General features: G+C 38.3%; 1 protein-coding gene and 1 long non-coding RNA gene across 4 annotated transcripts in view; both read right to left on the bottom strand.

Annotated features, from left to right (window-relative positions):
- The window catches only part of Cert1 (ceramide transporter 1), a 97459-nt gene that overhangs the window by 55048 nt on the left and 29319 nt on the right, over positions 1-13092 (bottom strand). The window contains exon 4 of one of the 3 annotated variants that reach the window (XM_030247385.1): positions 38-285. The exons of the other annotated variants lie outside the window; for them this stretch is intronic. The gene's annotated coding sequence lies outside the window, so the exon portion shown is untranslated. The remainder of the gene's footprint in view (positions 1-37; positions 286-13092) is intronic. 3 annotated transcript variants of the gene reach the window in all.
- Positions 2348-13085, bottom strand: Gm46436. Its single transcript, XR_001781022.2, has 2 exons — positions 9384-13085; positions 2348-9278 (listed from the first exon to the last, which is right to left on the bottom strand). It is a non-coding gene; the product is annotated as a predicted gene, 46436 (long non-coding RNA).

Here is a 13092-nt window from a genome sequence, read left to right as displayed (position 1 = left end):
TATATATAACTTACTTAATCCAATTAGCTTTGCTTACATATTCATGTGTCCAGGGCTGAGCACTTGGGGCTGGACACCCTGGCTGGGAGCGTTTCCCTGGAGGAAACTGATTATCCCTTTCTCAGCAGCCAATGACCACCTGTAGCTCTTCTTCAGTGGTGGGATCAGGTGGAAATTCTTCTGTTTGCATTAGCATGTCAACTGGTGATGGTATTATGCTGGTCTTTTCAGGCAACCATATTGCTGAGAATTCATGGGTGCATTTTCCATGTCATCTAGGAGACACTATCAAACAGTAGACATCATTGGCCTCTGGTTCTTCCAATTTTTTCAGCTACTCTTCCAAGATTTTCTCTGAGCCTTAGGTGTAGGAGTTGCTTTGCAGATGTACCAGTTAGGGGTTGAAAATCCTAAAGTCACTAATTCTCGAGACTGGACTAGTTGTAATCTCTGTAACAGTGCCTATGTGTTACAAAAAGAAGCTTCTTTGATAAGGGGTGAGAGCTAAGTATACATATTTAATATGCATGTATACATACTTAGAAAATAGAAATTATAAAATTATATTGTATACAGGACCTAAAAGCTGTGAGATCTTTTCTAGGGTTGATAATCTTTCCAGTAGCTGGCTAGTTTTATAGCATCTGTCAAAAGTCCTTCCTATTGAGCATGCCTAAGCCTATAGATAATTGTTGGTTATCCCTAAGATACTACGGCCACTACTGCACAATTGTGGCTATCTTGCTGGTCCAGTCATCACTGTGGTTTACTGGCTTTCCAATTGGAAAGGACTACTTTTGTTTGATAATTTGATAATCTTCGAAAACTATGAGAGTCAACACAAAGGAAGAAGGCTTCCAGGCCAGTTCTAGCTTGATTCCTCCAACTCCTATGTCTGAAGTGCTAGGCTTTACTTTGACAGACTCACCCACTGATCTCTCAGGGCCTCTGTATTGCCACATGTTGCTTGGTCTCAGCATCTCTGAAACCTAGAATGAAGACTTCATGACCCTGCCCCGCCCCCGACCCCACTCTTGTGGTTTTCACATTTACAAATCCAGTACACTCTCAAGTCTGGCTGCCAGCTTGGAATGGATCCTCACACTCTGACTACATTAGCAGCACAGTTCTTATCTTGAAGCAATTGCTTTCTTGGGATTTCTTTTTCACAATCAGAAAGCTTACCTGGGTGAGGCCTTGCCAAGAAGGAACCCTTCTTATTGTTCCCATGAAGAGAATGAGGCCTCTCCTTAAAAGTGCCCCTTAACAATTAGGCTCCCTAGTGCACTTTTTCTTCCAAAATGTACACTTAGTATTTCTTTCTGTCTCATTCACATTTTTCATTGTATTTTTACTACATAAGAACTATAAGTAATAACTATGCCACACATCTGATATTATGCTATCTTGAAATTTCCTTGCCCAAAGAAATTACTTTTTAATTTAGCCTCAGAAAAGATCTCAGCACACAGATTCTGGTCTTAGCAGCCAGATTCTTTACCAAATCTCACATGCATGTCCTTTAGCCTAGTTTCCAATATAGTCCTTGCTTCCCTCTGAAATACCATAATCCCAACTTCCATTTTCCAAATTCCTCTCAGCATGTAGTCTTCCAGGAACCTAACAGAATGGCAGCAATAAGCTCTGCTTACAATACTTAACTACACTGTCTGAGTCCCAAGTTCCAAACTCATCTGTCTACCTTCAAGCTATTCACAGCAACAAACCTTTCCAATAGTAACTTCCCTACTGGTTGGTTTGATGAAACAACAAGACCAAGTTGTACATGAGTGTTTCATATGGCTTATGGTTCCAGAGGGAGGGTCCAGAATGTTGAGGAAGGCATGGTGGCAGGCAACCAACTCAGGACACTGAGAGCGCCCACTGTCAACCACATGCAGCAAGCTGAGAGTATAATAAATAGATGGCTCTTGGTTGTCAAGGTGACTTTCTCCAGGACCAACTAAAACTCAAGCAGCTGGGCACACCCAGGAGGAATGGTTTATTGTCTGTTTAAATCTGGGCCATACCCTGTGGTGGAAGCCCTCATATAAAAGGACACTGAAAAAGGTTTGCTCTCACTGTCAAGTTCATGTATGTTCCTGCTGAGGTATTCTGTCACTGGTATTAGACCCTACTTCTTTGGGATTCCAAAAAAGACTGAAGACCAGCAGTACTTTAAGAGTCCTCCAGGTGATTGTTTTTCATTTACTGCATGTTTCAGTTACAGAATCTCTTTATGATTCTTTTTTGATAATTTTATATTTTCTAAGATTCTCTTTTAGCTCTTAAAGCACCATTAAGGCAGTTGATTTAATATTTTCCTCCCACTAGATTAACCTTCAGATTTTTTTTCAGGGATAGTTTCTATCTTTTTGTTCCTTTAAACGCATCACCCGTTCCTACTTCTTTGTACGAATGACAATTATTTTGCTGTTGTAAAAGGGACTATGTAAATCTAGCAGGGCTGTACCCTGCTAACTGCGCCTTTCTCCTCAAGGCTTTCTCACTACTCTGTGCTACTGCCCATAGGTCAGCTCTGTGTCTGAGGGGTAAAGTCAAAGTCTGCTTCCGGCGTTTTTGTGCCTGTGTTGTTTCTTACCTATGCAAGTCACTTTGTAATTTCCCTGATATACTAAGCAGTTTAAAACTCTTAATTCTTATCATTTTGCCACCAAAAGGGGAAAGAAAAATAAAAACTGAGGGAATAGAATTGAAAATTACTTCAAGGGGCCAGAGAGATGGCTCAGCTAAGAGATTTAGCTGTTTTTCCTGAGGACCTGGGTTCAATTCCCAGCACCCACATGGCAGCTCACAACCATCTATAACTCTAGTTTAGGAAGACTGACAACCCTCATACAGACATATATGCAGGTAAAACACCAAGGCACATTAAAAAAAAACAATAAATAAAATAATTTTTAAAAATCACTTCAAAATAAAGGAAAAAATCTTGCTACAATGTGAGGCTACGAATGCAAAAATCACTTCCAACCTCTGTGCTTGAAGCTATAACAAAGAGCATCAATAAAGATCAAAGAACAGACCTCCATATTATAAAACAAGGCTTCTTTGTCCTAATCTTTGTTCCCACAAACTAGGTACACACCTGACAGCTATGGGGCTGAGGATGGGTAACTGTTACTGTTGTAAGGGCTGAAACCAGCTAAAAAATAACAATATTCTACCATTTATACCTATCCTCAACCCTAGAAACTGGAAGCTTTCCAAGGACTTCAGACTTTCAGAGGAGTTACTTATATTAGGCAGATTTGGTAGCACAGTGTTTTTATAGGTGGCAAAAAGGAATTCTGTTCTGTGACATCATCAAATCCTCACTCATAAATAATGAACTGAAAGGGAAAATGTACATAAAGAAATGGTTTTAAATGAAGAGTAATTGTTTAGGTTTGTAAGACTAAAAGTAGGGTTTTTCTATTTTTTTCTCATGTAAAATACCACAGAAACCCGTAAAATAAACGCAAGAAGAAAATTTGCAGGGTGGATTTGAAACACACCATAAGACTTGTCAGATTTAACCATATGGGGAAGATACATAACTCTATAGCCGTGAAAAAAGCCAATATTAACTAGAAATAGAGGGCTATTCTAAACATTTTAGGGTACTGTTGTTTTTTTTTTTTTTGGATAACATCCTCCTGACTGATCGATGGTCACATGACCCATTAGGGTTCATCTCTATGTAAGCTGGGAGTAGCACCTATCTGAAGATACTCTAATAACAATGCACTTACGTAAACCTTAATTACTCCTTTTATTCCTCAACATATCAGATGGGTAGGACTATAACCAACCAAACTAACGGGCTAAGAAATGTAGAGTAATGTAAGTATTCCTAGCACTAGCCTTACTTTATATGTTTCATGTGTCTGAAAAATAATAGAATTCTTTGTAATGAAAACACTACTAGCCCAGGGTACATTCATTCATCCTAGTACTCAGTCTGTACCACCTAGTACCTAGTACTCAGTGCTACAACTCATCCATCACCATCAGATGGACAGATAACATTGATCTGGGAACCAAGGAAATATAAATAAAGAGCTATTAGACCACCACTAAGACTTGAAGGGAAAAGAATCATTCTGCATCCTTTGATCTTTTTTAAAAGAAACATTTTTCCCAGCTAGTGTTTAATCCATGCATAAACTTAGCAAATTATTTCTACTATTGTCCATACATGTAAGCAATGCCACCCACCATTACTTTCCCATATCAAATACAGAAAAGCAGAACCCATCTGCTCTAGTGACTGCTTGAAGACTTCACTCCCAAAGAAAAGTTCTATACAACATTAAGCTATTGTACAAAATGGCATATATTTGTAACATGTAATTTCATATTTAAAGTCATCTATATTAGTTAGCAATATGAGATAGAACTTAAACATTGTTTTTGCCCTCACCTGTTTCTTAGCTAAAGAAACATAAGTGAATTAGAGACAGACAAGAGAAGAAAAATAAGATGAAAATGTAGTAATAGTCACATACATTGTTCCTGGGAAATATGTGACTAAACATTTTAAATACTTATAAACCTAGTAAACTATACCCCAGTGTCAGACTTTCATGGCATTGCGCTCTGAAGGACTAGAAGTAGAGCCCTGGCAGGCAGGCAGGCAGGAGACAAGAGCTCAATGTCCTTCTCATCTAAGCACTTCATCTCCCGTTGCTTCTCTCCAAGGCAAAGAATGGGATTTTTCCTGCCAGAAGATTCAAACCTGCCATGAGGGCTTCTGGGGTGAGAACAAATCAGTTTCCTCTCTTTGTATGGCTTATGTACTCCAATACAATAGCCTAAACTAGCCAATTCTGGGGCAGAAAGAGAGCCCATCCTACCTCAAAACATAGAAAAGTTTGGGCTCTGCCAGAAAAACTTGGAATCTGTCTTTGGAACCCTTTCTACATAGGGAGTCTGTCTCTTTGTGCACTTCTGCTTTTAATAAAACTTGGCGGAGTGCTAAGACCTTGCTTTTCCTGCTTTTTTATTCTTTAAATTGGCAGAGAAAAAGAATTCATTCTTATATCCTTAGATGATCTCAGCATGGTGGCCTCATGAGTATAACCCTTAATCCCATTCATAAGTTTAAACAAAAATAATCATAATTGTATGATTAACTGAGACTGGACCAGGGATGATCAGTTTATACTAACTGATATGAAAAAGCAATCAATAAGTTCTTGTTCCTTTCCTCTTTCTTTCTTTCTTTCTTTCTTTCTTTCTTTCTTTCTTTCTTTCTTTCTTTCTTTCTTTCTTTCTTTCTTTCTTTCTTCAATTGGGCACTACAAAGAGTTTAGGGCAGCCAAAGTTGAAGTTAAACTGAAGTAAAGTCAGCAAAGAATGTAACAAACCAAGGAGAAGAGATGGAGGGAGAACAGAAGTTACAAATAAACAAGAACTATGACAGAAGAGGGGAGGATAAAATTAACCTGCATCAACTGTATCTGAGGGCAAAGCCTGAAAAGGGATCAAATTTTGTTACCAATCAGATCACTTAAAAGTTAAGTGCATAGCCGAGACTTTCTCTGATTAAGTACGGTATTCGATACTCTCTGGGGCTTAGGACAATTTTATCACTTATAGAACCTAGACTGGCCTCTATTCTCATAAGCTAAAGAGCATAATTAAAATGAATGTATCTTTCATATCAGTGTTTGTATTTTCTCAAAATTTTAATTCATTTGACCTAAGTAGATATCTAAGTTCAACTTTTCAAATATCTGCACACTTCACGGCTCTCAGTCCTGAGTGACTTTCTGCAGCTTCAGACCCTCATTGACTCTTGGTGCTACTAACTTCTGCTTTTGTCCTTTGTTTTGTAGTGCTGAAGACTATACGCAAGCTCTCACACAGACCTGACATACTTTCTGAACTTTTCAAACTGATTTATAAGAATTTCTATGATTAGACAAAAAAAAAATCTTATCAAGCTAATGTCTTCAGCTGCATGTATGATAAATGCCAAATACAATCAAGCTGGATATTGTAGAAAGCTTGGCAGAAATAGTTTCATTATTATAAATAGCTTTACTGTGTTAGAGTTAAAACTTTTGCTTTTTATTTAGACAAAAAGGGGGAAATGTTACAGGATATTTGATCACACGGAACCCTGAGATTGTGTTATTTACTGGAAAAACCTGTTTTTAGTTGTGGTGTGTCTCAGCTCTAGCACATATTTGTAATCTAAGAGCTTTCTGCTTGACTATTGTAAACAGGATTAAATGAAGCCAGCCATAGGTCAAGGGGTGAGGCAAGTAACCAGTTAACAAGAAGTGAACCTGGGAGTAAGTGGAAGTCAGGAGGACAGATAGAGAGGTACACAGGAAGTAGAAGGAGAGTCATTGAGTTCAAGAGGTTTTGAGATGGCATGGGAGGAGAGAATGTTTGTGGGACACTGGATGAGGAGGAAGGTCAGCTGGGTGATTTCTCTGCCTTCCTGAGCTAGTGGACTTTCACCCCAGCATCTGGATCCTGAGTCTTGATTGGTAAAATCGAATGGTTGAGATTTTTTAAAAAAATATTTTTTTCTTTTTCACTGCTCATATAAAATTTTCCCAATTTACTTTTGATATTTTTTATTTGTTGAAATTAAAATTCTGCAATTGTGTTTGGTCATTATCACAAGAATTTTAACTGTAGAAGACACCAGGGATGCATCTCAATTTTTAAAAATAACACTAATAAACCATTTATACATTTCTTTCATAAATTGGCTACACAAAAAATGCACACAGAGGCCCTTAAATATAGAGGCATACTAATACCAGAAAAATGTTCATTGAATCCAAATACAAACCAATCACCTAAACTTCATATAGTTTTTTAGTTTACAAAGATTAAACATTCTCATTTGAAAGGCAAAATGCCAAGAGATTTAAATATAAAACTTTTATCTTAGTAAGATATTCAGTGTTGTACAAAATATAAACTGACTTAAAAAAAAGCAAAGCCAAAAAATTGTTTCTAAATAAAATTATTCATTTCATATATACATGGCCTTCCTTTTCTATATATTTTGAAAACAAATCTGATTTTAAAATGACTTTAGAACTGAGTACTTTCTTTTATAACAGTTATTATTTAACATCACACTAAAATATGCAGTATCTAATCTAACAAGAAACAAACAGAAGTCATCTCTTTGAGACTTTTGCTCCCAGTGAGCAGGTTATTCTGGGTGAGTTTACTAAGGAAGGAAAGCATAAGTAGGCACTGAGTATAGGACCCTACTGGATTCATAACTAGTAGTCATCTAACACTGGGCATTAAGGGTTAAAGGGAGAGTTTGGGAGACTTCAAAAAATTGTAAATTTTTTGTGCCCAATTTGATAATTCTTATAAATTAATATATCTGAGTCCATAAGGAAACTTGTAGTCTAAAAAAAACCATAAACATGAAGAATTATTAAAATATGAGAATAGCCTGAATCAATAAGTCCATGACTTAAGTCAATAAGTTATTTCCTGTAAATACATACTTGTAGGATGGCAGAAGAACTTATTGGCTAAAAGCCCACCCTCTTGGGTTGGAAAGACTGGCTCCTTTACTTACCAGTGTCTAACCTTGGACAGGCTACTTAATCTTTCTGTGCTTCAATTACCTCAGGTAACAATGCTATTCTCATATAAATATATGAGTAAAGTAAGGTAAGTCTATTATGCAGTTTACACACATTCATCCTCAAAATTAGCTATCATTACCTCTCTATCACTCGAGAAGTCTTAGAATACACAACACTTTTTTCTCATACATGCACCTATGAAAGTCAGAGATAGAGCGTAAAGGCATGTGCTGTATATTTGCATGAAATAGATTAATATAGAGCTTATTGTATAATGAGTATAAGAGGATCCTGGGAAGGAACAGAAACCTTCAGTCCTTCCAGATGTTAAATATTAGTAAAACCTGTCTGGAACTTCTAATAAAACAAGCCCACTACAAGAACCAATCCATACCAATCTAACTCAACCAAACCAAATAAACAAGCAAACATACAATAGCCTTCCAGTGACATGAGAACAGAACGATATGTTTACTATTCCAAACGGACTGTCCAGCTATCCAAAGAGCAGGTAATAGCCAGAGAAAGTAACTGTGAATTGAATGAGCCGAAATGATCAGAGTCCACATCATTCATGCTCTACATTTTTGTTTATCCTGAGTAGGCTATATTGCTCATCTGTTTGTTTTTATTTGGAGGTGGAGAGAAAGGAACCATATAGCATGCTATCATATTTCATTTTATAGGAAACGTACTAAGCTTATGCATCTAGTACATAGTAGTGGCATGACTCAAAAAAAATGTATGGATCTGATTGTAGCAGTACTAAAACACTAGTTTACACAACACATTGCCTTTTATGGCCACCCAAGAGCAAGAGGAGGAATTCCATTAGTTTATACACATAGGCTAGGAGAATTCAGATGATGTACTAATTTTAAAGAACTGGTCTTAAGAGAACTGTGTTCCAGCAATAAGCTTACCAGTAGTAATTGATAAAAAAGAGAATTAATATAAAATCAAATGCTAAAATAGAATGAACTAGCAGGGCAGTGGTGGCACCCATCTTTAATCCCAGCACTTGGGTGGTAAAGGCAGGCAGATCTCTTGAGTTCAGGGTCAGCCTGGTCTACAGAGTGAGTTCTGTAGACTCAAACAGCTAGAGAGAGAAAAACTGTGTAGAATTAAGAAAACAAAACAAAAAACAAAATAACCCGCCCCCAACAAACTCAGAACGAACTAGAAGTTAGTAGCATAATACACAAAATATTTAATTTTACTACAAATATGTCAGCTCCTTGTAAAATTACACTTTCTTTACTTTCCAGGGTGGCAGAGAGATGATGAGTCACATAAAGCTCGTGACATCAGAACAGAAAGATATGTTTACTATTCCAAACGGACTGTCCAGCTATCCAAAGAGCAGGTAATAGCCAGAGAAAGTAACTGAATTGAATGAGCTGAAATGATCAGAGTCCACATCATTCACGCTCTACATTTTACACTAACTGGTTCTCAGCGACCTCTAACTGGTTCTCAGCGACCTCTAACTGGTTCTCAGCAACCTCTAACTGGTTCTCAGCAACCTCTATCTGGTACTCAGCAACCTCTAACTGGTTCTCAGCGACCTCTAACTGGTTCTCAGCGACCTCTAACTGGTTTCTCAGCGACCTCTAACTGGTACTCAGCGACCTCTAACGAGTTCTCAGCGACCTCTAACTGGTTCTCAGCGACCTCTATCTGGTACTCAGCGACCTCTAACGGGTTCTCAGCGACCTCTAACGGGTTCTCAGTGACCTCTAACGGGTTCTCAGCGACCTCTAACTGGTTCTCAGCGACCTCTATCTGGTACTCAGCGACCTCTAACTGGTTCTCAGTGACCTCTAACTGGTTCTCAGTGACCTCTAGAAACTGGCAGGTCTCAGTGTCATCATCGCCTTAATAATTTGGTATTAATTCTAAAGATCAGGTTAACTTCATGTTTACTTTAGTAAAATTTCCAAGTGAAATCGTCAACAGTCCTTAATGATATTGACCCAGGAAATACATTACTCTATCTGCTTTATTAGGGAAAGAAAGAAGATAATTTGTAAATTAAAGGTAGTAACATTTGAAATTTCTCCTTCAGTTAGTTAAAGAAATCAAAATAAGTTAGTTTTAGAATTTACAGTTAATTTACATATCAACTAGCATGCTGCTTAGCAGTCACACATCACTTATTTTATTTTTGTACATTAAGCATGAAAACAATAACAAAATTTATTTGTTTTAAAAGTAGCTATATTAGTTTTTCCAAAGAACTTAAGATCAGCTTAAGTCTCATCTCTGAGATCCAAAGAAATCAAAAACATGAGCTGCATGCTTTATGTACTTATCTCCTGCAAACACAAAACACAAATGGAAACTTGCATAGTACCTGGCTTGGACTATACTGAGGAAAGAGAACAAAATAAAGTTCTCTCAGAGAAAAGAATAGCCATAAGTCTAAATCAACTGACAAAACCTTAAAGGTCAAATCTGCTAAAAATATACAAATTGGTCCTGCTTAAATGACATCTTTAATCACCAATGAGAGAGCTGGCCCTGAATGAATATAATCAACTTTCCGGGTGTGTACATTTAGCCACTCTCATTGAATGTTCAGCTCTTCTTCCAGAGACAATATGCTATAATTTACGGAATCTATTGACTCCAAAGCCCTTGCTTTTCAACTATACTATAAGCAGGGACATTTGTCACTTTGGAGATGGATGTGTACACACACACACACACACACACACACACACACGACATACATAATTTATAATGATGTATATCTTATAAACATTTTAGATAAATGAGATCTTACCTATCCCTTATTATAGTTTTGACCAGAAGCACAACCAACTGACAGTTGAGGGACGTCTGAGATTCTAAAGTACTGGCTCATCTTGTTTTTAAATAATCAAAATGACCCTCATTTTTCATGTATATGCTCTCTTATGAAGTTATAGCCAAAAAATAACTAAGACTTAGAAAACATTTTAAACCAACATAATACTAAAAAGATATTTATTTTCTAAACTGAAAATAAACCAAGAAAGGAAAAGGTGAGCTAACAAATCACTGGTCTCAAGAAGAATGTTCTCATGCCGTATCAGATGAATCTGGCTTTTCTTGTTTTGTGCTGCCTATGTGTCTTGTGGCTGCCAAAAATAAAACAGGTATTTCAACTCTAACTGTGTTGACACTCATGTGAACAAGTACAGACAAGTATGCAAAGAGGCACAAATTCTCTTAAGCCACTGAAGGATGGTAGGTATAATGACTACAGAACTTTGCCTAGGCTTTGCCACACTAGTGAAATAGGAATAAGGAAGACTACTGGTATGGTTCTTTAGACTACTTACCAGCGAAAACAGACCACAAAGATTAGCTTTAAGTCATAGAACATGCCCTAAACAGCAAAACCAGTTTTTAGACACTTTCTATAAGATTCATAGTTATAAAAAATGATTTGCAAATGGTTGTACTATAAATCTGCTCAAATGATTATAATGACTATAAAAATAAATGCTGACATTTTTAAGCATTAAGTTCTTACAATTGAATGTTATTCTTACATTCATTTTAACAAGATAATTTAAAAAACATTATTGATAAAGCAGATCCTGGACAACAACAGAAGATCAGCCGGCACGAGGAAGCGCGCCCTTAACCACACCACCTGGGAGTTGGAGGGAGACAGGGCTCTGTGAGTTCAAGGCTAGTTTGGGCTACACAGAGAGACTCTCAAAAACCAAACAAATGAACCAACAAAATCAAGCCTATGAAATATTGTTTTTATTTCAATTAATAATAAAAATATTTATTTTAATAAATACTTTTGTGCAATTGCGGTGTTAGACAAAAAACAACATCAACAAAAAATGATTCTAAAGTGTCTGACTGCCTTAATCTTTACCCCTCCACCAAAAAAAAGTTCCATTTTTCAGTAACATACTTCATATTTTTTTTTTTTTTTTTTGGTTTTTCGAGACAGGGTTTCTCTGTGTAGCCCTGGCTGTCTTGGAACTTACTTCGTAGACCAGGCTGGCCTCGAACTCAGAAATTCGCCTGCCTCTGCCTCCCGAGTGCTGGGATCAAAGGCGTGCGCCACCACGCCCGGCTCTATACTTCATAATTCTTTACATTGAAGAATTAGCCTGCCTCCATCTTAGGCTTAAAAGCCAGCCACCTTATAATAAAGACAGACTAGGTTCATTTCTGCTTATGATTAAACCTGTTTCTCGGCTATGCCTAACTTGTAACTTTGCCCCACTTGTAACATTAACTACAAATGGTTCTATACTGCCTGTTCCAGGAATGGCAATCTAATCATGTTTTTGTTTAAAAAGTTGTTTTTAATAATCTCGCAACCCTACATCTGTTTCCAAAGGTTCTCTGGCTGGGCCCCTTGTTATACCTATGCTTGTTATGCCCGCCTTGCAACCATGCCTCTGTTTCAGGTGGATGTGACTAAGTTGTTGACTAATGATGCTCAGCTCCTGTAACTCTGCCTTTCTGCCCGCCAAGCCCTCTACTTAGAAGCCCGACCGGAGCTACAAAAGCACTGTCTTCTTCACATCCCGTGTTGACCTCTTGAACCCCACCGCAGGTAGAGGCAGCCCGGGGCCATGAATAAAAGCTTGCTTTAAGCCTGCCACGATGGTTGAGGTCAGGAGTCTTTCTCCTTCCATCTCTGGGATGAACAAGTCAGGGCTACTGTGAAGGAGTCTCACTAGACTACTCTGGACTTCCATCTCTGGGATGAACTAGTCAGGGCTACTGTGAAGGAGTCTCACTAGACTACTCTGGACTTCCATCTCTGGGATGAACAAGTCAGGGCTACTGTGAAGGAGTCTCACTAGACTACTCTGGACTTCCATCTCTGGGATGAACTAGTCAGGGCTACTGTGAAGGAGTCTCACTAGACTACTCTGGACTTCCATCTCTGGGATGAACAAGTCAGGGCTACTGTGAAGGAGTCTCACTAGACTACTCTGGAGACTTCCATCTCTGGGATGAACTAGTCAGGGCTACTGTGAAGGAGTTCTCACTAGACTACTCTGGACTTCCATCTCTGGGATGAACAAGTCAGGGCTACTGTGAAGGAGTCTCACTAGACTACTCTGGAGACTTCCATCTCTGGGATGAACTAGTCAGGGCTACTGTGAAGGAGTTCTCACTAGACTACTCTGGACTTCCATCTCTGGGATGAACAAGTCAGGGCTACTGTGAAGGAGTCTCACTAGACTACTCTGGAGACTTCCATCTCTGGGATGAACTAGTCAGGGCTACTGTGAAGGAGTCTCACTAGACTACTCTGGACTTCCATCTCTGGGATGAACTAGTCAGGGCTACTGTGAAGGAGTCTCACTAGACTACTCTGGACTTCCATCTCTGGGATGAACTAGTCAGGGCTACTGTGAAGGAGTCTCACTACTACTCTGGACTTCCATCTCTGGGATGAACTAGTCAGGGCTACTGTGAAGGAGTCTCACTAGACTACTCTGGACTTCCACAGGCAGGCGGTCATCAGTGGTCTTAC

This window comes from Mus musculus, chromosome 13, assembly GCF_000001635.26.
Source record: "Mus musculus strain C57BL/6J chromosome 13, GRCm38.p6 C57BL/6J".
Classification (NCBI taxonomy): domain Eukaryota; kingdom Metazoa; phylum Chordata; class Mammalia; order Rodentia; family Muridae; genus Mus; species Mus musculus.
The sequence above is the reverse complement of the archived record's forward strand: the minus strand, read 5'-3'. Positions and strand labels throughout refer to the sequence as shown.